Source organism: Eubalaena glacialis, chromosome 16 (genome assembly GCF_028564815.1).
Source record: "Eubalaena glacialis isolate mEubGla1 chromosome 16, mEubGla1.1.hap2.+ XY, whole genome shotgun sequence".
In the NCBI taxonomy this organism is placed as follows: domain Eukaryota; kingdom Metazoa; phylum Chordata; class Mammalia; order Artiodactyla; family Balaenidae; genus Eubalaena; species Eubalaena glacialis.
In genome coordinates this window covers 66,243,793-66,269,836 of record NC_083731.1, presented here as the reverse complement: position 1 = coordinate 66,269,836, position 26,044 = coordinate 66,243,793, and the positions used below count along the sequence as shown (strand labels likewise).

The following is a 26,044-nucleotide window of genomic DNA, read 5'->3' as shown; positions in this document are numbered from 1 at the left end:
AACATTTAAAAGATCAATATTGACAGCTATGTTTTGAACAGTCATTTCCTTTTTAGTTGTTGTTAATAGGGATAGGATTCTGAGACTTTTAGGTGTGGTAGACCTGGTATTTCTGCAATTAACAAGGTGCCTTGTGAAATCCTCATGGACAGATAAGTACAATTTGAAACTTGTTAAAAAGTAATACTAGAGGTGCCAATTAAAGGGTCAGTGACAACCTAGATAGGGTTTTGGTGACATGCCCTGATCTATTCCACAGTTTTACCAAGGTCTTGAATGAAGACATAGTAGGCAATCTTATTAAGTTTTCAGATGACAAACATCTAGTTTCCAAATGACAGAAATCTATTCAACAGGTGGGATAGAAAACATAGTGGATGGCAGAATCAGGACACAGAAAGATCTTGACAAGTTAAAGTGATGGATTGAATCTAATAGGATAAAATGTAATAACAATAACAACAAAAATTATATTCTGCATCAGAGTTTGATTTCTAGTTGGAAAAACTCAGAAATAGAATTTGGAGTTTAGTAGCAGTTTAGGCATAGGGAAGTAAATGCAGAATGAGGCTGCTAGAGGGGTTCATGAGTGTGTAGGCTACATCAACAGAAGTATAGTTTCTAAAATAAGGGAGAAATTGGGATTGCCCTGGTGTGCCTTGTGCTGCAGTGTTGTGTCCACACAAGGGACAAAGGCAAGGTGGAGTGTGTGGCTAAAACAGAGGTGCTGTGTCATAGGATGAGCTGGCACATGCATAAGAGCTATCGAATCTGGGAAAGACCTATGGCAGGAGGGGGTGGGGTGGGCAATAAAGCCTCACAAGATATTTGGAGGGCTCATGTGTTAAAAACAATTTCTGGACAACCATCCCCCACCTCTGCAGGAGACCCTCCAACACTAGCAGATTAAAAGTTAAAGAGAAGGGAGGAACCTTCAAGATGATGGAGGAGTAAGATATGGAGATCACCATCCTTCCAACAAACACATCAAAAATACATCTACATGTGGAACAATTCCTGCAGAACACCTACTGAACGCTGACAGAAGACCTCAGACTTCTCAAAAGGCAAGAAACTCCCCACGTACCTGGGTAGGGCAAAAGAAAAAAGAAAAAACAGAGACAAAAGAATAGGGACAGGACCTCCACCTCTGGGAGGGAGCTGTGAAGGAGGAAAAGTTTCCACACACTAGGAAGCTCCTTCACGGGCAGAGACTGCGGGTGGCGGAGGGAGGAAGCTTCGGAGCCATGGAGGAGAGCACAGCAAGAGGGGTGTGGGGGACAAAGCAGAGAGATTTCCGCACAGAGGATCAGTGCCGACCAGCACTCACCAGCCCGAGAGGCTTGTCTGCTCACCCGCCGGGGCAGGCGGGGGCTGGGAGCTGAGGCTCGGGCTTCGGAGGTCGGATCCCAGGGAGAGGACTGGGGTTGGCTGTGTGAACACAGCCTGAAGGGGGCTAGTGTGCCACAACTAGCCGGGAGGGATTCTGGGAAAAAGTCTGGACCTGCCTAGGAGGCAAGATACCATTGTTTCAGGGTGCGCGAGGAGAGGGGATTCAGAGCACTGCCTAAACGAGCTCCAGAGAAGGGCGCGAGCTGCAGCTATCAGCGCGGACACCAGAGACGGGCATGAGATGCTAAGGCTACTGCTGCAGCCACCAAGAAGCCTGTGTGCAAGCACAGGTCACTATCCACACCTCCCCTCCCGGGAGCCTATGCAGCCTGCCACTGCCAGGGTCCTATGATCCAGGGACAACTTCCCCAGGAGAACGCACAGCGCACCTCAGGCTGTTGCAACGTCACTCCAGCCTCTGCTGCCACAGGCTCGCCCTGCATTCTGTGCCCCTCCCTCCCCCGGCCTGAGTGAGCCAGAGCCCCCTAATCAGCTGCTACTTTAACCCTGTCCTGTCCGGGTGGGGAATAGATGACCTCAGGCGACCTACACACAGAGGTGGGACCAAATCCAAAGCTGAACCCCAGGAGCTGTGCGAACAAAGAAGAGAAAGGGAAATCTCTCCCAGGAGCCTCAGGAGCAGCGGATTAAATCTCCACAATCAACTTGATGTACCCTGCATCTCTAGAATACCTGAAAAGAAAATGAATCATCCCAAAATTGAGGTGGTGGACTTTGGGAGCAACTGTAGACTTGGGGTTTGCTTTCTGCGTCTCATTTGTTTCTGGTTTTGTTTATCTTAGTTTAGTATTTAGAGCTTATCATCATTAGTAGATTTGTTTATTGATTTGGTTGCTCTTTTCCTTTTTTTTAATATTTATATATATTTTTCCTCCTTCTCTTTCTGTGAGTGTGTATGTGTATGCTTCATTGTGTGATTTTGTCTGTATAGCTTTGCTTTTACTACTTGTCCTAGGGTTCTGTCTGTCCATTTTTTGTTTTTTTATTTTAGTATACTTTTGAGCACTTGTTCTCATTGCTGGATTTGTTTTTTGGTTTGGTTGCTCTCTTCTTTCTTTCTTTTTTTAAATTACTTTTTTATTTTTAATAATTTAAAAAATTTTTTATTTTAATAACTGTATTTTATTTTATTTTATTTTTTCTTTCTTTTTTTTCCTCCCTTTTCTTCTGAGCCATGTGGCTGACAGGGTCTTGGTGTTCCGGCGAAGTGTCAGGCCTGAGCCTCTGAGGTGGGAGAGCTGACTTCAGGACATTGGTCCACCAGAGACTTCCCAGCCCCACGTAATATCAAATGGCGAAAGCTCTCCCAGAGATCTCCATCTCAACGCCAAAACCCAGCTCCACTCAATGACAGCAAGCTACAGTGCTGGACACCCTAAGCCAAACAATTAGCGAGACAGGAACACAACCCCACCCATTAGCAGAGAGGCTGCCTAAAATAGTAAGGTCACAGACACTCCAAAACACACCACTGGACGTGCTCCTGCCCACCAGAAAGACAAGATCCAGCCTCATCCACCAAAACACAGGCACCAGTCCCCTCCACCAGGAAGCCTACACAACCCACTGAACCAACCATAGCCACTGGGGGCAGACACCAAAAACAAAGGAAACTATGAACGTGCAGCCTGCAAAAAGGAGACCCCAAACACAGTAAGTTAAGCAAAATGAGAAGACAGAGAAACACACAGCAGATGAAGGAGCAAGGTAAAAACCCACCAGACTAAACAAATGAAGAGGAAATAGGCAGTCTACCTGAAAAAGAATTCAGAGTTATGATAGTAAAGATGATCCAAAACCTTGGAAATAGAATGGAGAAAATACAAGAAACGTTTAACAAGGACCTAGAAGAACTAAAGAGCAAACAAACAATGATGAACACAATAAATGAAATTAAAAATTCTCTAGAAGGAATCAATAGCAGAATAACTGAGGCAGAAGAACGGATAAGTGACCTGGAAGATAAAATAGTGGAAAAAACTACTGCAGAGCAGAATAAAGAAAAAAGAATGAAAAGAATTGAGGACAGTCTCAGAGACCTCTGGGACAACATTAAACGCACCAACATTCGAATTATAGGGGTCCCAGAAGAAGAAGAGAAAAAGAAAGGGACTGAGAAAATATTTGAAGAGATTATAGTTGAAAATTTCCCTAGTATGGGAAAGGAAATAGTCAATCAACTCCAGGAAGCACAGAGAGTCCCATATAGGATATATCCAAGGAGAATCATGCCAAGACACATATTAATCAAACTATCAAAAATTAAATACAAAGAAAGAATATTAAAAGCAGCAAGGGAAAAACAACAAATAACATACAAGGGAATACCCATAGGGTTAACAGCTGATCTTTCAACAGAAACTCTGCAAGCCAGAAGGGACTGGCAGGACATATTTAAAGTGATGAAAAGGAAAAACCTACAACCAAGATTATTCTACCCAACAAGGATCTCATTCAGATTCGACGGAGAAATCAAAACCTATACAGACAAGCAAAAGCTAAGGGAATTCAGCACCACCAAACCAGCTTTACAACAAATGCTAAAGGAACTTCTCTAGGCAGGAAACACAAGAGAAGGAAAAGACCTACAATAACACACCCAAAACAATTAAAAGATGGTACTAGGAACATACATATCGATAACTACCTTAAATGTAAATGCATTAAATGCTCCAACCAAAAGACATAGACTGGCTGAATGGATACAAAAACAAGACCCGTATATATGTTGTCTACAAGAGACCCACTTGAGACCTAGGGACACATAAGACTGAAAGTGAGGGGATGGAAAAAGATATTCCATGCAAATGGAAATCAAAAGAAAGCTGGAGTAGCAATTCTCATATCAGACAAAATAGACTTTAAAATAAAGACTATTACAAGAGCCAAAGAAGGACACTACATAATGATCAAGGGATCAATCCAAGAAGAAGATATAACAACTGTAAATATTTATGCACCCAACATAGGAGCACCTCAATACATAAGGCAAATGCTAACAGCCATAGAAGGGGAAATCGACAGTAACACAATCATAGTAGGGGACTTTAACACCCCACTTTCACCAATGGACAGATCATCCAAAATGAAAATAAATAAGGAAACACAAGCTTTAAATGATACATTAAACAAGATGGACTTAATTGATATTTATAGGACATTCCATCCAAAAACAACAGAATACACTTTCTTCTCAAGTGCTCATGGAACATTCTCCAAGATAGATCATATCTAGGGTCACAGATCAAGCCTGGTAAATTTAAGAAGATTGAAATCATATAAGTATCTTTTCCGACCACAACACTATGAAACTAGATATCAATCACAGGAAAAAATCTGTAAAACATACAAACACATGGAGGCTAAACAATACATTACTAAATAACCAAGAGATCACTGAATAAATCAAAGAGGAAATCAAAAAATAAGTAGAAACAAATGACAATGAAAACGTGATGACCCAAAACCTATGGGATGCAGCAAAAGCAGTTCTAAGAGGGAAGTTTGTAGCAATACAGTCTTACCTCAAGAAACAAGAAACATCTCAAATAAACAACCTAACCTTACACCTAAAGCAATTAGAGAAAGAAAAACAAAAGAAAACCCCAAAGTTAGTAGAAGGAAAGAAATCATAAAGATCAGATCAGAAATGAAGGAAACTATAGCAAAGATCAATAAAACTAAAAGCTGGTTCTTTGAGAAGATAAACAAAATTGATAAACCATTAGCCAGACTCATCAAGAAAAAAAGGGAGAAGACTCAAATCAATAGAATTAGAAATGAAAAGGGAGAAGTAACAACTGACACTGCAGAAATACAAAGGATCATGAGAGATTACTACAAACAACTCTATGCCAATAAAATGGACAACCTGGAAGAAATGGACAAATTCTTAGAAAAGCACAACCTTCTGAGACTGAACCAGGAAGAAATAGAAAATATAAACAGACTGATCACAAGCACTGAAATTGAAACTGTGATTAAAAATCTTCCAACAAACAAAAGCCCAGGACCAGATGGCTTCACAGGTGAATTCTATCAAATATTTAGAGAAGAGCTAACATCTATCTTTCTCAAATTCTTGCAAAATATAGCAGAGGGAGGAACACTCCCAAACTCATTCTACGAGGCCACCATTACTCTGATACCAAAACCAGACAAAGATGTCACAAAGAAAGAAAACTACAGGGCAATATCACTGATGAACATAGATGTAAAAATACTCAACAAAATACTAGCAAACAGAATGTGAGGTTCCTTAAAAAACTAAAAATATCACTACCATATGACCCAGCAGTCCCACTACTGGGCACGTACCCTGAGAAAACCATAATTCAAAAAGAGTCATGTACCACAGTGTTCATTGCAGCACTATTTACAATAGCCAGGATATGGAAGCAACCTAAGTGTCCATCAACAGATGAATGGATAAAGAAGATTTGGCACATATATACAATGGAATATTACTCAGCCATAAAAAGAAACGAAATTGAGTTATTTGTAGTGAGGTGGTTGGACCTAGAGTCTGTCATACAGAGTGAAGTAAGTCAGAAAGAGAAAAACAAATACCATATGCTACCATATATATATGGAATCTAAAAAAAAAATGGTTCTGAAGATCATAGCGGCAGGACAGGAATAAAGATGCAGACGTACAAAATAGACTTGAGGACACGGGGAGGTGGAAGGGTAAGCTGGGACGAAGTGAGAGAGTGGCATGGACATATATACACTACCAAATGTAAAATAGATAGCTAGTGGGAAGCAGTCGCATAGCACAGGGGGATCAGCTCGGTGCTTTGTGACCACCTGGAGGGGTGGGATAGGGAGGGTGGGAGGGAGGCGCAAGAGGGAGGAGATATGGGGATATATGTGTATATATAGCTGATTCACTTTGTTATACAGCAGCAACTAACACAACACTGTAAAGCAATTATACTCCAATAAAGATGTTAAAAATTTTTCTGGTTTTATTGAGATAACAATTGACATACATCACTGTAAAAATGTAAGGTTTACAGCATAATGGTTTGACTTACATGTATTGTGAAATTGTTCTGCAGTAAGTTTAGTTAGCATCCATCATCTCACATAAATACAATAAAAAATGAAAGCAAAAAAATGTTTTTTCTTGTGGTGAGATCTTTTAGGATTTACTGTCTTAGCAACTTTCATATATGACATATAGCAATGTTAACAGTAGTCATCATGCTGTACATTACATCCCTAGTACTTCTTTATCTTGTAACGGGAAGTTTGTACCTTTGACCACCTTTCTCCAATCCCCCTATCCCTGCCCCCAGCCTCTGGTAACCACAAATCTGATCTCTTTTTCTATGCGTTTGGTTGGGAATTTTTGGTTACTGTGTTTTTGTTTTGGTTTGTTTTCAGAGTCCACAGATAAGTGAGGTTGTACAGTATTTGTCTTTCTCTGTCTGACTTATTTCATTAAACATAATATCCTTGAGGTCCATTCATGTTGTCTCGAGTGGCAAGATTTCCTTGTTTGTTTTTTTATGGCTGAATAATATTCATTTGCATATATATATATATATACACCACAACTTCTTTATCCATTCATATGTCAGTGGACACTTAGGTTGTTTTCGTGTCTTGACTGTTGTACATAATGCTGCAGTGAACATGGGGTGAAGATAGCTTTTCAAGTTAGTGTTTTCATTTTCTTTGGATAAATACCTAGGAGTGGAATTGCTGGATTATATGGTATCTCTATTTTTAATTTTTGAGGATTCCCCATACTGTTTTCCATAGTGTCTGGTAAGGAGACAGAGAGGAACATGAGAGACCTTGGAAGATGGCCAAATCAAAAATTAACTTCTACTACACATGGAATATTTCACTGTGGACAGTAGGTGCACACTAAAAGTGAAGGAAGAGTCTCTGAGAGAAATGAAGCTTTGTACCCATCCGTGTGGTTACAGGGAATATAGTTCCCTAGGGGACATCCTAAATGCTCGGGTATCCGATGAATTAGCTGGTAATGCTGACTGTATGAGCCACTGCACTCACAAACAGCAATGTAATACATGACATCTATTCACAAACCAGAAATAATTCTGTGAATTGTCAAATATGTTAGCTTATGTTATAAAAACTAGAAATCTTAGCGTTAAGTATCACTTAGGATACATTTCAGCTGTAGATAACAGAGATGCCCAGCAAATCTTGGTATAAACAAACAGGGATTTATTCTTGTCACTTTGCAAGAACTGAAGCAAGATGGTTGGTGGTATTGGTTCAGGAATTCTGGGCTGGTGTCTCCAATTCTCTTGGTCTTCTCTTCCTGGTCATAACCTGGCTATGTCAAGATGCGGCAATCAATCAAAGTCCAGATGTGGCACTGAGGAGAAAGTTTATCTTCCCAAAACTTTCTCTTATCAGAGACAAAAACTATTTCTCAGAAGCTTCTCTGCTAATCTTGCCTAATATCACTCAGGCAGGTGTTATCAGTCAGTTGTTTCGATTATTGCTGAACAAACAACCACAGCATCATCTCAGGGACACACAATAACACACATTTACTTCTCTCTCGTCAGTCAGGGCAGCTGTTCTATGAGTCTCTCCTTCTTATGAGAGCTGGGCTACCCAGGGCATATCTCCTTATGGCAGAAGCTCCTGAGGGGCAAGCCTTGGCTTGGAATTGGCACATTCTTCCTTCCGCCGTATTCCAAGTCCAAAATCAATGCGGCAGGAAAGGATACTTTTCTCAAGGAGGTCATGGGGAAGGAATGAGTATTTGCTGAAAGGTAATGTATCTGCCACAAAAAGTCTGGATTTAGGCCAGCTCCTAGACCAGGGGCTGGGGTGACCTTCCTGGAAGCCAAAGGATATTTATCCAATCTTAAACAGATACGGAGGGCTGCTATCCAGAAAGAAAAAATGTAAATAGCTTTTAGATAGGTTAGGAACGGTGTCAACTGTGTCTGCCACAAAGCAAGGGTTTGATCCCGAGGCAATTTTTATAGTTCTATCCACACCTTAAACTATCAAAGTATTCAGAGGCAGTGTGTTTAAACAGATAATTGGCTTTTTCTGCTTCACACCTCAGGGACAGGAAAGAAGATAAGGAAGGAAACTCATTTATTATGTGTCTAATATATGCCAAAAACAGTGCTAGGAATTTAAGATAGACTATTCTATTCATTCTTCATAATGCTTTGAGATAAATATTATTAAACTAGTTTGTGGAAGAAAAAAATGAGGCTCTGAGAACTTGACAGTTTATATATATCATACAAGGTGGAGCCAGGATTTATGCCCAAGTTTGTCTGGCACTAAGGCTATAAAACCTTTCTATTATACCGTGTTGTCTTTTCTACATTTTGTTCAATTTGTTTAGAGCTATTTCTAGAATATTCTATGTGGATTCTCATAGAGGAAACTGAATTATCCTCAAACAAGATAATTCTTTATATGTGTGAAATCAATAATTCTGTCTAAGTCATTGCCTCTCCAGGTTAAAAAATAGTTTCTTCAATAATTCCTCTTATTATATGTGTAAGCCCTGTAATGGTCCCATTTTTCAGAAGGTCCCTAGGCAGTCAGATGTAGAAGAAAAACTCTTAACCAAAACAATCAGGACTCATAGCTGGCTGGCTAATCACAGAAAGGCAACCGAAATAAAAAAATCATCTAAAAATGATACTTACATGTCTTAAATATATATATTAAATTTAAAATATATAAGTCCATTTTCTAACTTTTTGAGGTAGGGCAAAGCCTTTTATTTTAATACAAGCAGAAATTCATGGCGGGGGCACTAAAACTCTTATGTTTATTTTAAGGAGTACTTGGAACTGTGCAAAGTGGACTCTTCAATTGTCACAGTGACTGGGGGCCACCATAGCATTTAGTGGGTGTGGACCAGAGATGCTGAATGTCTCAATGCTGCGCAGTCCTGCAAAAGAAAACAACTCACCTAAGATGTCAGTGAGACTCTTATTGAGAAGATTTGGGTCATTTAGCTGATGGAATTTCATGTTAACTCAAATAAAACAAGCTCCTAATAAATTATCTATGATTTCCAATCTTGTTTCTTTAAAATTGAGGGACCTCTTGGAAGACACTTGTGAAGCAAATGGGATACAGAATCCTCCTAGCTTTTTAAAAAAAATTTATTTATTATTTTATATTTATTTTTGGTTGCATTGGGTCTTCGTTGCTGCGCGCAGGCTTTCTCTAGTTGCGGTGGGCGGGGGTGACTCTTTGTTGCGGTGTGCAGGCTTCTCTTGCTGTGGAGCGTGGGCTCTAGGCACGCGGGCTTCAGTAGTTGTGGCACACAGGGTCAGTAGTTGTGGCTTGCGGGCTCTAGAGCACAGGCTCAGTAGTTGTGGCACACGGGCTCTGCAGCATGTGGGATCTTCCCGGACCAGGGCTCGAACCCGTGTCTCCTGCATTGGCAGGCGGATTCTTAACCACTGCACCACCAGGGAAGTCCCCCTCCTAGCTTTTAATTATTTTTTTCCTCTTACCTTTTGCAACTGTCTTGCTCATATCTAACCGGGCAGCACATTTTTTTCATTACTCTTTTTTTTAATGCTTTCTAAGCATTCAACTTGGTTTTTGTAGAAACTACTCTCGTAATCAGTCTATGTAATATTTAATAAAAGCATGCAATTGCAATTAACACATGTAGTACCATCAACGGGTTTGGGAAGTATACAATAGACCTGAGAGCATCATTAGTTAACCAGGAGATTCCACAAACATAAAATGGGTTCAGAGAACTTCCATTAAACTATGTTTCCTGGAATTGCTAACAAAGGCCTAAGGAAAGTCCCTTGCAGCCCAAATCGCAGATGTAATAGACTGAAATCTATTTTATGGTTAAATGTCCACTCAGGTCTGTTGCTTATTTTCCTTCTTTCTCACTCTAGCAGGCTCTTCTGCTTTTCTGTCCTTTGTTTTGGTCTTTTAACCCTTTATCAATTATGCAATATGTAACCCAAAGAAGAGTAACTTAATGAAATACAGATTTATTATTATTATTATTTTTTGAAGGTAATGATAAAGAGATTTCCCTCCTTGTTTACCCCCCTCCTATTGCTGCATGTGGATCTAGTGATCCAGTTCCCTCCGAAGAGCTCAGCTTGGTGAAGCTGACTTAGCAACTGTTTATGATGTTGCCTTTTATAGTTGTCCCTCTGTCTTTTTTCCAGCACTCTGATCCTTAACTCTCGGCACAATCATCAAAACTGTGGCCTCTCACTCCATCTGATGTTGGAGGTTACACCTACTGGGCGTAATCCTCAGCCCTTCCAAAACCCACAGGTGATATTACCTTCTCTATTTTGGTGGTTTGTCCACAGTTGTGATTTGGGCTCTCTAGTTACTTTGAGATCAAGTTAAAAACAGTCAAGTCCAGAGATTAAAATCTATGAATCTTGAATCAGAAAAAACATGTGTTTGCAGAATGGTTCCGCAATATTCTACCTGTGTAACTTTGGGCAGGTTCCCTAACCTTTCAAAGTTTTAGCTTCCTTATTTGTTAAAAGGTTATTTCAATAGATTCTATATACTAGAGTTGTTCTGAGCATTAAATGAGATAAAGAAGCTTGAGATACAGCAAGTATCCAATCCATGATCAACTTGCATAGTGCTTATCTGTCAAGCATGAGTCTAAGAACTTTACATATATCATCCTGTTTAATCCTCACATCAACCCCATGAGCTAAGTGCTGTTAGTCCCATTGAACAGATTAGAAATCTGAGGCACAAAGAGATTTAACGGCTCAGAGTTATGTAGTTATTAAGTATAGTCCCAGGATTTAAACCCAGCCTGGTTGACTCCAGAATTTGCCCCGTTGGCTGCTATGCTATGCTGACTCTTCATGGGTAGCTCTGACTATGGGTGTTACTGCCCATACCTGCATAACACTGAGAGACCGGAACCTGAAAAAAGACTGAGGTTCCTGTTTGTGCATGAAGTCATTCTTCCTGCTCTCTTTTACCACCAACGTGTGCTCCCCTTTCTCCTTTCCTGTGCAGAAGATAAATGTCAGACCTCTTCCCTCTGCCCTGCTCCTCACTAGGAGCTTCCTTTGTCACTCCATGCCTCTAATTTAGCTTTAGCACCTGACAAAGCATAAACTGACACCTTTCTAGGTTATGGCTAATTAAAGGAAGGCTGCATTTGGTTTCTAAATTCCTCCAAACTCTCATTGCGCTCTTCTGGACTACCTTGGTATATCAGGAGCCTTCAAAACATTTCCTCCTATACTAAATTCCACGTGAATGACCAGAGCAGATTCTGACAAGCCCAGTTACTTCCAGTGACTCAGATGTTATACCCCTTTTTATACCTTCCTAGAGAGTGTTGGTTCCCTTGGAAGCCACGTATGGATTAACCATGTTGAATCATACTAAATTCACAATCAACTAAACCATCAAAGATAATTCCCAAGGATGGTCACCTTCTTTCTGTAATGGTAAAATAGATATTTTGCTACTTTTAACCCTGCTAAATTTTCTTATTAATTTTATACTTGCTTTCAACCCTATCAAAATAATTTTGATTGTGGATTATATTATCTTTTATATTTGGTACTTCCAAATGTTTGCACCATCTGACATTCTTATGCGTGTGATATTCTTAGCAAAAATCTAGACTTTCATGGCAAACAATTAGCTCATGAGCATCTTAGAAAAGAAGATGGGTGAAGGGGGTCAAAAGGTACAAACTTCTAGTTATAAAATAAATAAGCCATGCGATGTAATGTACAGCATGGTTAACTATAGTTAGTAATACTGTATTGCATATTCAAAAGTTGCTGAGGAAGAAAGACAATAAATAGCATAACCAGGTGAGTTATAGCATATATTATAAGATAAGTGTAGTGGAAAAAATAAAGGAGAACAGAGATTTAGAGTTCTGCGTTAGGGTGTGAGTTGCAGTTTTAAATAGAGTGGCCAAGAAAACTCTGTGAACCAATATCCTTTGAGCAAAGACTTGAAAGAGGTGAGTAGTGTGCTAACCTTTTGTGGTTCATATTAATTCCATGTCTCTTCTCTCCTTTTTTAGACATAGGTTCTTATGTTCTGAATCAATAATAGAAAAAGGAGTGTCACATTTTACCCCTCCAATTTCCATTAACACCTCCCCTTTTTCTTTTAGAAAATCAGGGACTAAGATCTACAGACTAAAACTGTGTCCAGTTCTTAATTTCAGCTGTCAAGTAATCCTGTCTTGCCACATAGTAGGCACTTACCAAATATTTATTAAAGGAATCAGTAACAAAGGCCACTAACTCATAATAGAAGGTGGTAATTAATAACTGATTTTGAAGCCTCCAGGAATACAGTCTCTTGAGCGGGATTGCAAGCAGACTGGAGGAACAGCAGGTGGAGAACCTGTAGTTTGCGGCTGGCGCCCTCCCTATGCTCTGCCTTCAGAAACACCTTTGGTTAGGTAGGCACAGAAGTTCACTCCAGTAGCTGCCCCTGAACTTGGGAACTATACATTCACACACTGATTCTGTGAGAGTAGGATGTGGGAAAATCACCCATGAGGTATTTTTCCATTTAGCTTTTAATCATCCAAGTGAGCTTTGCTTCCAGTCACCACAAAACAAACAGTGAGCAGTTTTTCCCAGGGTCCCACATCTTAAGAGGGCTGAATGCAAAAGGCCCTTGCCAAGTGCCTGCAGTGAGTGTGCTTTTCATAGGAAAGAAAACAGGAATTCACAAACCATGAAATTCTGACGTACCGTGCAGGAAACCTTCTGGGACACAACTTTTCTTCCATGGTTCGAAATATGCAAACTGTGGAAATCAAATGCATTCTATATTCTATGACCATAAATAATGAGCAAAAGAAACTTTTAGACAACAGGTAACCATATAAATTTATTGTCCCAACTGGGAAACTCTTAAGAGTGAAAAGGTTTCTCTGAATCATCACACTGGGAAAACAGGCACAAACCAATCCTTTCTCAGATAAATCAGAATATATGGTGACCCTCTATGGAAGAAAAGTATTGTGAAAAAAAGTGTGCAGAGAAGTACGGGTAAAATTTAATATTTTCCCCAGACTGCCTATTTTACATACCTTTGATGCTGCTGTCCTTAACCACGGAATCATCAAATCATAGAATTTTAAGGCTCAGATTGGGCTTACAGATCATCTATGCCCTTCTACTTAAAAGACCAGCAGCAGCAGCATCATCTGGAAGCTGGTTAGAAATGCAGACTCTCAGGCCGTACTCCAGACCTACTGAATCAGAGTCTGTGTTTTAAAAAGATCCCTGGGAGATTCGTATGTGTATTAAAGTTTGAGAAGCATCAATTTCAGCCACTTAACAAATAAAGAAATTGAGGCTCAGGGAGATTTAAAAGTTTGAACAAAATCCACTTGTTATATCAAGAGCATCCTCTCCTATCTCCTCCCAGGCTAGTTTTGCTTCCAGTATGCATTGGTTCTTTCTTGTCTGTCAAGCGTAAAGAACACCAAGGCTGGCAGAACAGACCTGAATTCTATTCCTGCTTCCACCTCAAATTCAGAGAAGTCACCGCATCCAGTTTCCTCATCAGTAAAATGAGGAAATTTGACTAAGTTGCCCCTCAAGTTCTAAAGTTCCATAATTCTATGAGTTGTGGAGCATCTGAGAAGGTTGAAACTTAAATGGGAAGACATGGTGTAGGACAGGTGTTCTCAATGACTGCTTTTCATCAGGAAGACATGTTGTTTGTGACAATGAATAGGAAGGGTGTCCTGGGAGGTTCAGTGGCAGAAACAACTGTCTGATGGGAGGAAGGAGTACTTGGGGACAATGGAGAGAGGTGGTATGGGATGTCTAAGACAAGGAAAAAATATAAGGCAGCTTCAAGCATGTTCTTCATAAATTTAGACCATGGCATACAAAATAGCCCCTAAGGTAATGAAAGTTTTCCTCAGTTGGAGGTAGTTTATATATTCACTGCCTCTGAGACTTTCCCTTCTCAACCATGGTTAGCTACGGCTGTGGACAGTGTGATGGTTAATTTTTAACTTGGCTGAGCTCCGGTGCCCCATTGTTTGGTCAAACACTAGTCTAGATGCTGCTATGAGAGTATTTTTCAGAAGTGATTAACATTTACAATCAGTAGACTTTAAGGAAAGCAATGAGAAGTCTGCGCATCACAACGAAGAGTAGCCCCTGCTCGCCACAACTAGACAAAGCCGCGTGCAGCAATGAAGACCCAACGCAGCCAGAAGAAAAAAAAAGAACATAGACTTTGTTGCAAGAATGTCTGGGGTCTAATTCCAGCTCTGCCGTTTGGTATCTGTGTGACCTTGGGAAAGTTCCTTAAACTTTCTTAATCTCAGTTTATCCATACGAGAAATTGGCATAGAAATGTGCCTGCCTCAAAGGGTGAATGGGGAGGTTAAGTGAATTAATATGAGTAAAATTACTCAAAATGGTGCCTGGTATCCAGTAAGCACAATAGAAGTGTTAGCTGTGATCACTGTTATTATCTCCCATGCAACTGTGCTAACTGCTGGATACAAAAAATAAGTAAGACAAAATGGCAGCCTTTGAGGCGATCAGTCAGACAAAATAATTAAACACAATGTGGCGAATGTGCGAAAGACATATGTAAAGTGCTTGGCAACACAGAAGGTAGCTAATTATCGAAACCAAGTAGCCCATGAAGGCTTTAGGGAGGAAGTAAAATTTAAGCTAAATCTTGAAAAATGAGTAGGAGTTCACAGGGCAGAGAAGTGGGAAGGGCATTCTGGTGGAGGAGGCAACATATACAAAAGCATAAAGACATGGTTTAGGAAATGATGAATTCTGTTTTGAACCCGAGGAACGTCTAAGAAGAAATAACTCAAGAAATGGCAAGAGGGTCTAGAGTTCATGAGGAGGAAAAGGCTGGAGGAATAAATCTGGAAGTCATAGAGTCAGCAAACTTGTCACAGCAGTTCTGAGCTCTGTGCAAGAAAGAGCATATGGGTGAGAGAATACGAGGGTCACCGAGGACCACAGTGTGTAAGGAGGGGTGGTGGGTGACATACTTGAAACCAAATCAGTCAGAGAGGTAGCAAGGAACTCCGGAAGAGAACGGTATTGTGAAAGCCAAGAAAGGAGAGCATTCCAAGAATGAAGGCTTGCTAATCTTTTTTCTGTCACTATGGATTTGCCTTTTGGGTAAATGGAATTATTAAAATATGTGGTCTTTTGTGTCTGGCTTCTTTCACTTAGCATAACGTTTTCAAGGTTCATCTATGTTGTAGGGTGTTATTGGTGCTTTGTTCTTTTTTAATTTCATGGCAGAATAATTTTCTATTCTATGGATATTACACATTTTGTTTATCCATTTGTCAGTTGATGGTCATTAGTGTTGTTTCCACTTTTTGGCTCTTATGAACAATGCTGCTATGAATATTCATGTATGAGTTTTTGTGTGAACATATGTTTTTAATTCTCTTGGGTCTAACAATTGGAGATTAGCTAGATAATATAACAAAATACTACTTAACCATCAAAAAGAATGATATAGAATTATATATGCTCACATGCACAGAATCATTAAATGAAAATACAAGGTACAGTACAATGTGTATTGAATAAACACTTTTTTGTAATTAAAACAAACACATTGATAAATATGAAAACAAAGAATTAAGGAATACTGGGAAGAAAATAATTGTTTCAAGTCTTTCCTTCTCCCCCTATACAAGCTCCAGTATGTAGATGCCTTTAGAACATTCAAAAGGGGATATACTGGTGTGCTTGTATTTAAAAAAAAAAAACAGTCAAAAAAAGCCTCACCAATAGCACAACTTAAAGGTAATCTTATTCCACCTCTTTGTGAGTTTTCCGTGAATGTGTAATTAAGATAATTGTCAGTAACTATGTGAATTTAGTCAAAGTGGAAGTAGGCTGTTCTAGAACTTGTGTGGGCACAATTAAAAAATAAAAACGGAAAACATCTGTGAATGCTCTTGAAGAACTTCCAGTGCTTTCAGTCCTAGGATTCCAACCCCCAAAATTACCATAAATCTTAGTTTTGTCCCTGTAGAGCCGTCTATTAGCAGGGGAGCTTTCCTATGTACCTATTTTCCTTTGGTTTTGTGGAAATCTTTCCTAAATGCTGCCCTAACCCGTGACATTGGTGTCGCCCCCTGGAACCTGGACTGGCCTGTCCTTCTCCATCACCAGTACAGTGTGGCCGCCATGGAAGTGATGCTGTGCCGGTTCTGTGCCTAGTCCTTAAGATGGCCTGGCAGCGTCTGCTTTTGTGATCTCGGGAGCCCTAAACCACCATGTGGGAAATCTGGCTACCCTGCTGAACCCAGCCCCATTACCGAATCCTGAGCAAAACCGGGTTACTGTGTTTTAAACCACAACGTTTGGGGATGGCTTGCTATGCAGCAATAGAGAACCAAAAGCGGTAACTGGTTCTTTCTCCTGAGAGAGAAGTGTAAGAAATCCCAAAGGAATTTAAATAACCTTACCTCAAAAGGTTAAGAACTAACGTCTTCATATGTCCAATTAGCCCTTTTATAATCAACCCTTTCTTATCACAGGTAGAGACACTGAGACTGTTAAAAGCCAAGTGAAGCAATGAGCTGGAAGGAAATTTGTTTCCTTCAGTCCACACATTTTAATCAAAGCAGTGTCCCTTTCCATCAGAGTTGTACATCTTTAAATTTTCTCTCCGTCTGCAATTTTCCTGTGTGTGCTTGCTGAGAAGTATACTCAAACCCACATTCATTCCCTCGAAAATTCCTTTCCCTGTCTCTCCAGCTTTAATATTCCCACGGAACCTACTCTCCTCTCATTTTCTTTGTACCTTCTGTGTCCCTGTGAGTACACTGGTTCTCAAAGTGTGGACCCTGGGCCAGCAGCAACAGCATCACCTGGGAGTTTATTAGAAATGCAGATTTCTGCCTCCACTTCAGCCCTACTGGAGCAGAACTCTGGAGATGGGGCTTGCGATCTGTCTTAACAAGCCCTCCAGGTGATTTCTAATGTACACTAAAGTTTGAAAACCACCGCCATGGAATACAGGTTGGCAAACTATTTCCATCGAGGGCTAGGTAAGAAATATTTTAGGCTTTGGGAGCCAGATGGCCTCTGTTGTAACTACTCAACTCCACCATCGTAGTATGAAAGCAACCACAGTCAATATGTGAATGAATGAGTGCAGCTGAGTTTTAATAAAACGTTACTGATGGGTACTAATATTTGAATTTCATATAATTTCATGCTTTACAAAATACTGTTATCCTTTGATTTTTTTCACCCATTTAAGAACATAAAAATTATTCTTAGCTTGAGGGTTGCACAAAAGCAGGCAGTGGGCTGAGTATGGTCCACAAACTTTAGTTTGTAAACTCCTGCCTTAGGCCATCTCTGGTTTGCTCTTACTTAGGACACATTTGTTAAAGCATCCATCTTCAATTCAGCAGTCTTTTCTTTCTGCAGCCCCTGCATGGTCTCCCACACTCTCCAGGGCATTGACCTTCCCTGAGGCCATGTCTTGAGGAAGTGATTTGGGACACGGGGTCTCACTAGGAAGAGGTCTGTGTGTGGCCTTTCAGCCAGGGCCTTCCTTCACCATCAGGAGAACGGACCCAGCCTCAGGTCAGCCTTGATGGGAGCGGATTCAAGCCCTCCACTCCACGACTGACCGTCTAGTCTGCGGTGAGCATGCCGCCCCCGCACCACCACAAGCCCCAAATAAGCCAGAAGTGTGGAGTAGAGATGACCTCTCCAGAGTCCTCCTAAGCAGGGATGCTCTTGGGCCAGGCCACATCCTTCCAGCCACTCCCCTCTGGAGCCTTTTCTGGGTGTCTGGGTGCTTCCCAGGGGGCCGGAATCAGGGTTGTTTGTTTAGTGTCATTCCCAAATCACACCTTCAGGTTGGTCCAGAGAAGGAGAAATATGTGTCTTGGCAGAGTTGGGAGAGAGAGAGCCCAGGGAACAGTGGGCTGGGAAGATAGCAAGCTTTAGAGTCTTCTAATTTTAAAAGAAAAAAAAATAACACAGAGCCCTGCTGCTCTCTGGAATGCCCACACCGTTCCTCTCTTCCCTTCCCCTCCCCGGGGGCGGAAGGCACAGACACCTTAGTGGTGGCTGGTGTATATTTTCCCATGCTATACACAGGCACAAACCCTTGCAGCCATTAAACAGCTTCCTCCATCTCTGCCCCTGCTCTGAGAATTGCAGTGCTTCCAGACTCCGGAGGTAAATGGCAAGCAGATGGGACTTTTCTTTAGTACTATCAAAAGAAGCAAAACATTTCCGGGCTTCTTGTTTCTGGCAAAGCTGAGGATTTTATTGTTGTTGTTGTTGTCGTTATTGAAGTAAAGCAGAAAGGAATTAAATAGCTGAACTTCCTCTCCTGCTTCAGAATCGGAACAGAATCTGTCTCCTGGAAAAGATCAGGAACAGAGTACAGGTTTCGTTGTTTTCAAGCTTCTTCACATGGAGCTTGGAAATTGCCCTTTGGCAGAGTTCAGGGTGCAACTCAGCCTGAGCAAAGGGGTGGGTTCCTAACCAGTGACTGTGTCACAGTGTCGGGGAGAAACACAGGGATGGGCCCGTAGCATGGTTGGGACAATTGTCATCATTAGCAGGTACCATGTTCAGGGCACTTGACACAAGAGATAATGAAATAGAGGAACAGAGAGATAAGTGACTCGCTCAAGGTCCACCCAGTTAAGTGGCCAAAATTGATTGCATTTGGAGATGTATTTGGCTCCGTGATATACCTGCCAGCACCAACCAGTAGGGCCCTATTCCTAAGGCTGGCACTTAGGGTGCTACCTGTCACGTATTGTTCCAAGCACCTTCATAATTAACTCATTTAATCCTCATCATTACATAGTAGACACCGTTATTATACAAATTTACATAAGAGGCAATTGAGATACAGAGCAAATCACTCCTCATACACAGCTAGCAAGTAGTGGTACCGAATCAGGTCCGGCTGCTTGCCACTTGAAAATCAGTGCTCAGAGAGAGAGACAAACGTTGGCAGAAAGGGAAGGTGCTTAACAGAACACCGGCAATCTGGGGAGATGGTGGACTCAGTGTCCCCAAAAGCCACCTCCGAAGGTTTTGCTCAGCCATGAAAGCTTTTAAAGGGAAACGGGAGTAACCACAGTTGATCATCGAGATAGGGGGTCAGAGTCATCGCCGTCCCCCTCTGTGTGCAGGCTTGTCGACTTGTGATTTTTCTTTAGAGGCTATCTTGTTCAAGTTTGTTCAGGAGATTACTGAAGGGGAAGCTAGGGAAGAGATCTGGTCATCAGTTAATTACTTATTCTTCATTTCTATTTCTTTGATCTATGGAAAGAACCAACAAGTTAGGCAAAGTATTGTGTGATCAGAAGATTTGAAAGATGTGCTTGGGCTGGAGACGAGTAGAGCGTTGGGGTGCCTAGTTTAAGGTTAGTGTCAAGACAAAGGGGTGCCTTCTGCAGAGACCTCTTTCCTGCCAGAAGCTACTTACAGTAGCTCAGGAATCTGAATCCAAACCCACTGGCTTTAGATCCTCGCTCTCACCACCAACCAGGGCACCACACGCTCTGCAATGACATGAAATGTTAGAGTCCCAGCTCTGCCTCTTGGCTGTGTGATCTTTGGCAAGTTAACTCTCTGTACCTCAGTTTTCTTATTCGTAACATGGGTGTATTAGGGTTAATAGTGACAAGTGAACTGTCCCTTAAAAAGCCTACTTGCCAGACAGGTAGCAGATGCTTTAATAAATGGAGGCTGTTACTTATTATTATAGATCTAGAGTCCATCCAGGCTAAAGGAAGGGAAACATGGGCTTTTTAATCCTTTTTAGTAATTTGTTTTTCTTGCTAAAAAAATGCATGACGAAAAAAATGCATGACATTACCAAAAATGCGGTAAGAAAGAAGATAGTCTTGAAATTCTAGCAATAAAGGATTAACACTATTAATATTATGATATCTATTCTTTGGATCTTTTTTCTATGCATGTGTATACAGTTATTTTTAAAAAGTTGAGATTATATTGTGCCTTACGTTGTAGACTAAATTGTGTATTATGAACATTTCTACATCATTAAATATTCTTCTGCAATGTTTTAAAGAATATATACGTTTTTGACTGTATGGTTACACTGTAATTTTAAAAATCGATTCTCTATTGTTGCATATTCAGGTTGCTGTCAGTTGTTCCCTATTATATAAGTAAAGCTTAGATGAAAATTCTTGTGTTAACTGTAAGATCACAGCCTTTCACATCATTTGAGATTTAAGGATCACATTTGAGATCTGCATTTTGTCCCTTTCCGGCCACATATTTACTGTGTAACCTTGAACAAGTAACTCACCCTTTTTTGAGTTTCAGTTTTCTCCTTGGTAAATGAGGATAACAGTAATAATAACTACCTCACAAAATGATTCCGAGATTAAATTGAGAGACTTAGCATAGACCCTCAATGTGTAACTGCCGGGTCAGATGATATGCATACTTTCAAGACATAGGATAAAATTACTCTATTACCTTCCAGAAAGGTTGAGCTATTTATATCCTTGCCAACAGTACCCATTTCCGTGGAAACCTGGCATCATTAGGTATTAACATAAAAAGAACTTTGCAGACTTGATTGGCAAGAAAATATTTGTGTTAATTTGCATTTCTGATCATGTAGATTTTTTTTTTTTTTAATAAAGGGAACGCTATTTGTTTATTTATTTATTTTGGCTGTGTTGGGTCTTCGTTTCTGTGCGAGGGCTTTCTCTAGTTGAGGCGAGCGGGGGCCACTCTTCATCGCGGTGCGCGGGCCTCTCACTGTCGCGGCCTCTCTTGTTGCAGAGCACAAGCTCCAGACGCGCAGGCTCAGTAGTTGTGGCTCACGGGCCTAATTGCTCCGCGGCATGTGGGATCTTCCCAGACCAGGGCTCGAACCCGTGTCCCCTGCATTGGCAGGCAGATTCTCAACCACTGCGCCACCAGGGAAGCCCCATGTAGATTTTTAAATAAATGTTTACCTATGTGAGTCACGTGATACCACTGTCTGAGGAAAGAGAAAATGGAGGAGTGAACAGAAATACTCCTAATAAAGGATGGCAAAAGTTATAAGATATGTAGGTAATGGGGACAGACAGGACTTGGAGGAATAACACGTCGTAAGCATATTAACTGTGCCTCCAGAGACCTGATCTCAGATATGTAGGCAGCACTTTACATTGGGTTGTCTGGGGATTGAGGCAGCCCAAATCCAATGTCTGGAAACGAAGTCTCATGTGGAGGACGGAGAAGAAAGATGAAACTGCTCTTCACGGGCTGGTTTGCAACACACCTCCAAACACCACTGAGCCCTGTTCCTTGCGTGACGGGAGGATCATGCCTCTGCGTCTGGTGCCCTCTGCTTCCCGATGTCACAGTCATGGGTTGAAGGAGGAGCAGGACAAGACTGTCATCAGCTGATGATGCAGTTCTTCTGAAAGCTGCCAGTGAGAAAGGGCAAACCAGCCTCTGTGCATTAAGGAGCATTAGCTTCATCTGGGAGTTAGTCCTTGGCTCTTCTTCGTGGCTTTATTCCAGCTTGGAGGAAAGAAAGTAAGCAACAGATGGAAACGGGGATGAATTCAGCCTTCGTGGACCTATTTCACCAGGCTTCTAGGTTGTCATACACACCCACACACAAACAGTACTGGAAGTTATTTTCAATTTTGCCAAGTTCATCTACTGATTTATTTCTCGCCTGAGGTCTTCTGCAGTGTACTTGTTACCCCAACCTAAAACCAGGACTCATTTATTCACTCAGTCGTGCTTGACACTATGGATGCAGAGATACACAAGGTATGGTCTTGTCCTGAAGATGCTCTTAGTGACCTGGGGAAATCCCCACTCACTTGTGAATGTTTCCAGCTCGGTGCTTTGGAAATCTTGTAAGTACAACATTAAATTTTTTTTTAATGTAATTGTTAGCAAGTACCAAGGATCTTCTAGTAGCTCACCCCATCTTGAAGGGCAACAAGTATAAAGCTAGGGCAGGTACAGTCCCTGGTGGAAAAGAGACTTTCCTGCTCTGAGAGCCACAAACCAGCCTGTGACCTTCCTCTGACATGTGTTGGCCACATTGAACGCTTCTAGTGGCCACTTGTCAGACCCTCAAAGAACTGCCCCGCCGTGTGCCCCACCACCTCTAAGACCTCTTCCAAGCCTGTTCTCTCTGCCCCACTGGTGGGCAGGCCCCGATATTCTCACTGCCAGCCTTCTTTCTCAGTCTCCCAGGACACTCTAGCACTTTCTTAGCAGAGGAGGCCAGAGAATTCCCTTTAGATTGTAGATTCCCCCTTCCTTGCTTTTCTCCATTGTTCCCCTTGGAAAATCTTGGGTCCCTGTTTACCCAAGGTTTCCCCTGACTATGTAGCCTCTCAGGTCATTGGCCTTCCTTGTCACATTTGTCTTGCTTCCTTGTTCACCTCCAATAGGTAGTCTATCCCCACATCTTTCTGAGTCTACCTCCCAAATCTCTCTCAAGTCTGCTCGCCTCTGATCATCACCAGCACTGTCACCCTCTGTCAAGCTAGCATCCTTGCTCTCCAGGACTCTTTTTTTTTTTCACACACACACACTGTATTTTATTTTTACAAAAGATAAATAAACTGACACCAAGCATTGTAAATGGATGACCACAACAAAAGCAACAATGATTGCAATTACCAAACACGAAACACACTCATACTATGTCATAATATTGACATTCAGTCCAGTAATCCTCCACTGTAACAGCTCCTTTACTTTGCAGTGAAAATTGATTTGTTCTCCAGGACTCTTGAGACTTTTGGTCTCCACATTTTCAGTCTTGTTCCACTTCAATATGTTCTCCCCACCAAGCCTGGGAGACCTTGAAATACTTCAATGGCTTCCCATGTTGCTTTTAGGAAAGTCACAATCTTTAACACGGCCTCTGTGTTCATCTTTAGCTGCATCTCTCACCCTTATTCTCTGGGTGTCTGCCACCTGGCCATCTGCCACCTGGCCATGTCATCTTTCAGTTTCTCAGACCATCTCTGTTCCCTTCTGCCTTGGGGCTGCTGCATTTGTGTTTCCTTCAATCTGGACCACTTTTCCCATTCCCCATTGAATTCCCCTGAATCCTTCAGATCTGCCCCCAAGAGTTACTTCCTCATAGATGTCCTTCCCCACTTCCCTGACCAGATCAGATCCCATACATGTTCTTACTTCTCCATGTAATTTGTCCTTCATAGGCTTTTTCACAATTCATAAATTTGTATTTGCGTACTTATTTAATTTACATCTGTAGTCCATTAGACTCTAAAATATGTGAAGGAAGAGACTATGGTTTTCTTACTCACTATTATATTTCTAGCACACATTCTATATAGTAGATAATCAGTAACTTACTTATTAAAATGATTTAATAGACCAGCTAGCTTTCTCAAGAAACCCTAAGATTTTTCCTCAGAAACAGACACGTCCCCTCTATGTGTGAATGTTCCTGGTTCTGTAACTTTGGGGAACTTTGGGCAACGGGATCAATGAAGCCATGGGGTTCCATGAATAGGGAGAAGGTACTCAGAGTCTTTATCCTTTTATGTCAACTTCGTAGGTTATCATGCTGATATAGGGTGGGCATAGTGTAGGGTAATACAAGAAATGTGTTTAATTAGCTTATTCTTCCCTAACACCTCCTACCCTTGGCCTACTCGTCAGCCCTCGTCACAAATTTATGCAGGGATCCTTTCAGCATTACAGGAACAAGCTCTTCTTCTTGCTGCCTCCAATCATTGGATCATTAAAAACAAGTTTCGTTATCATTACTTTGTTTTCAGAAGCACTGGTCAGGCAGTCTATAGAATGCCCCTCAAGTTCTATTTACCTGATGTTTTCTTCCTTCATTCCTTCCTTCCTCCCTCCCTCCCTTCCTCCCTTCCTTCCTTCCTTCCTTTGTTTCTTTCTTTCCTTCTTTCTCTTTCTTTCTTCCTTCCTTCCTTTCTCTTTCTTTCTTTCTTTCTTTCTTTCTTTCTTTCTTTCTTTCTTTCTTTCTTCCTTCCTTCCTTCCTTCCTTCCTTCCTTCCTTCCTTCCTTCCTTCCTTCCTTCCTTCCTTCCTTCCTTCCTTCCTTCCTTCCTTCTTGAAATATATTTGACATGTAACACTGTGTAAGTTTACAGTGTACAGTATATTGATTTGATACTTTTATATATTGCAACATGATTGCCATCATACCTTTAGCTAAAGAGCATGTAATATCTTTGCAACTTTCTAATAAATATAAAATTATTACAAATTTTAAAAAGGTCTTTCTTGAGCATATACAGGGGTAAGAACTGAACATACATATGTGTGAGAACTGTGTACTATATTTCCTGTATGTTCTGTGCTTGGAATATGATCCTTTTCCCTATCCATCTATCTTAATCTTACTTAAATTTCTAGGTCCAGCTAAAGTTCCATAATAATTGTCTTCTTTATTGTGTAATTACCAAGAACCAAACATTGTGCTGAGCATATTACATAAATTATTTAATTTCATCCTTAGTACATGGTGGGGTGGGTATTACTTCCCTTATTTATTTATTTTTTTAAAAAGGTAAGGGCAGTAAAGCTTGGAGACTCTGAGTGACTCCTTCAGTGCCATCTGGCTGGCTCCAAAGCCACACACTTCATCTCTCTGTGTCCTGTTGCCTCTATTTACCCAGGAATCAAGCTTGGTCATTTTCACTCTCACTGACACCCTCTTCCTCCAAATTGCTATATAGTTCCTTCTGGCTTGTGACACTCAACTCCGGATTTTATTATGTTCTGTGCTAACTTGTTGGGGCTCCATGAAGATTCTCCTTGTCTCCCCAGTTGTCCTTGTGCAGCAGGAGAGTGATGGCTGCCATCTCTGAGCCTCCCCACACTGGGCTGAGGTTGGTCCGCATCAGGCACTCTTTATGGTTGCTTATATCCCCAACATGGCATGGAAGAGTGGGAAAAAAGAAGCAGGAGTTCATTGGGGGAAAAATCTACATGAGAAGGATGATTGAAGGAACATCCTGGACCAAGTGGGGTGCCCAGTGAGGCAGCCAAGCCCTTGGCAGTGCTGTGGTAGTTCTGTTCACATTTGCACATGTCCCGAGCAGCTAAATAATCGTGAAAGGAAGTACTGCATCCATGGAAAAGGCAAACATAAACCCCTTTGAAAATAAAGTGTACATCTTACTGACGGGATGGCATTCTACAAAATAGAGAAACGTATGCTATTATGGTGGTGAGTGTTAAGATAACAAACCATAGCCCAGTGCTGCCTCCCAAGCAGCTTGGTTTTTCTTAATTACAAGTTGCTCTAGCTCTTTTGCTTTCTTGAGTGAGCCTCTATCCTAATTGTCTCACAGGCTCGTAGTAAGGAGGCTGTTCAGCCTGTATTTACATCATTACCCAGACACCGCCATAGTGTCCTGCTAACTGGCTCTCCTTCCACTTGCTTGTTGGGTTTTGTTTTGTTTTGTGTTCTTAATTGTATGTTCCACTGCTTAACTACTTTTTCTTCACATTAATCCAAACTCCTACTTCTGCTTTTGGTCATGAAGTCTCCCTCTCCCAAGTCCTTGGGGTTGTAATAATCAGGTTAAGGCTCTCTTTTCCAGGCATTTTGAATGACACTCTCTTCTCTGAGTCCATTTTCAG

General features: G+C 41.2%; 1 long non-coding RNA gene across 10 annotated transcripts in view; it reads left to right on the top strand.

Annotated features, from left to right (window-relative positions):
• LOC133076138 (uncharacterized) overlaps positions 1–26,044 on the top strand; it is a 318,595-nt gene that overhangs the window by 100,931 nt on the left and 191,620 nt on the right. Inside the window, exon 4 of one of the 10 annotated variants that reach the window (XR_009697497.1) lies at positions 10,593–10,694. The exons of 7 other annotated variants lie outside the window; for them this stretch is intronic. This is a non-coding gene — a long non-coding RNA (uncharacterized LOC133076138). Of the gene's footprint in view, positions 1–884; positions 949–9,218; positions 9,425–10,592; positions 10,695–26,044 lie in introns of those variants that run through there. 2 more of the 10 variants (XR_009697490.1, XR_009697498.1) reach the window with 2 other exon arrangements.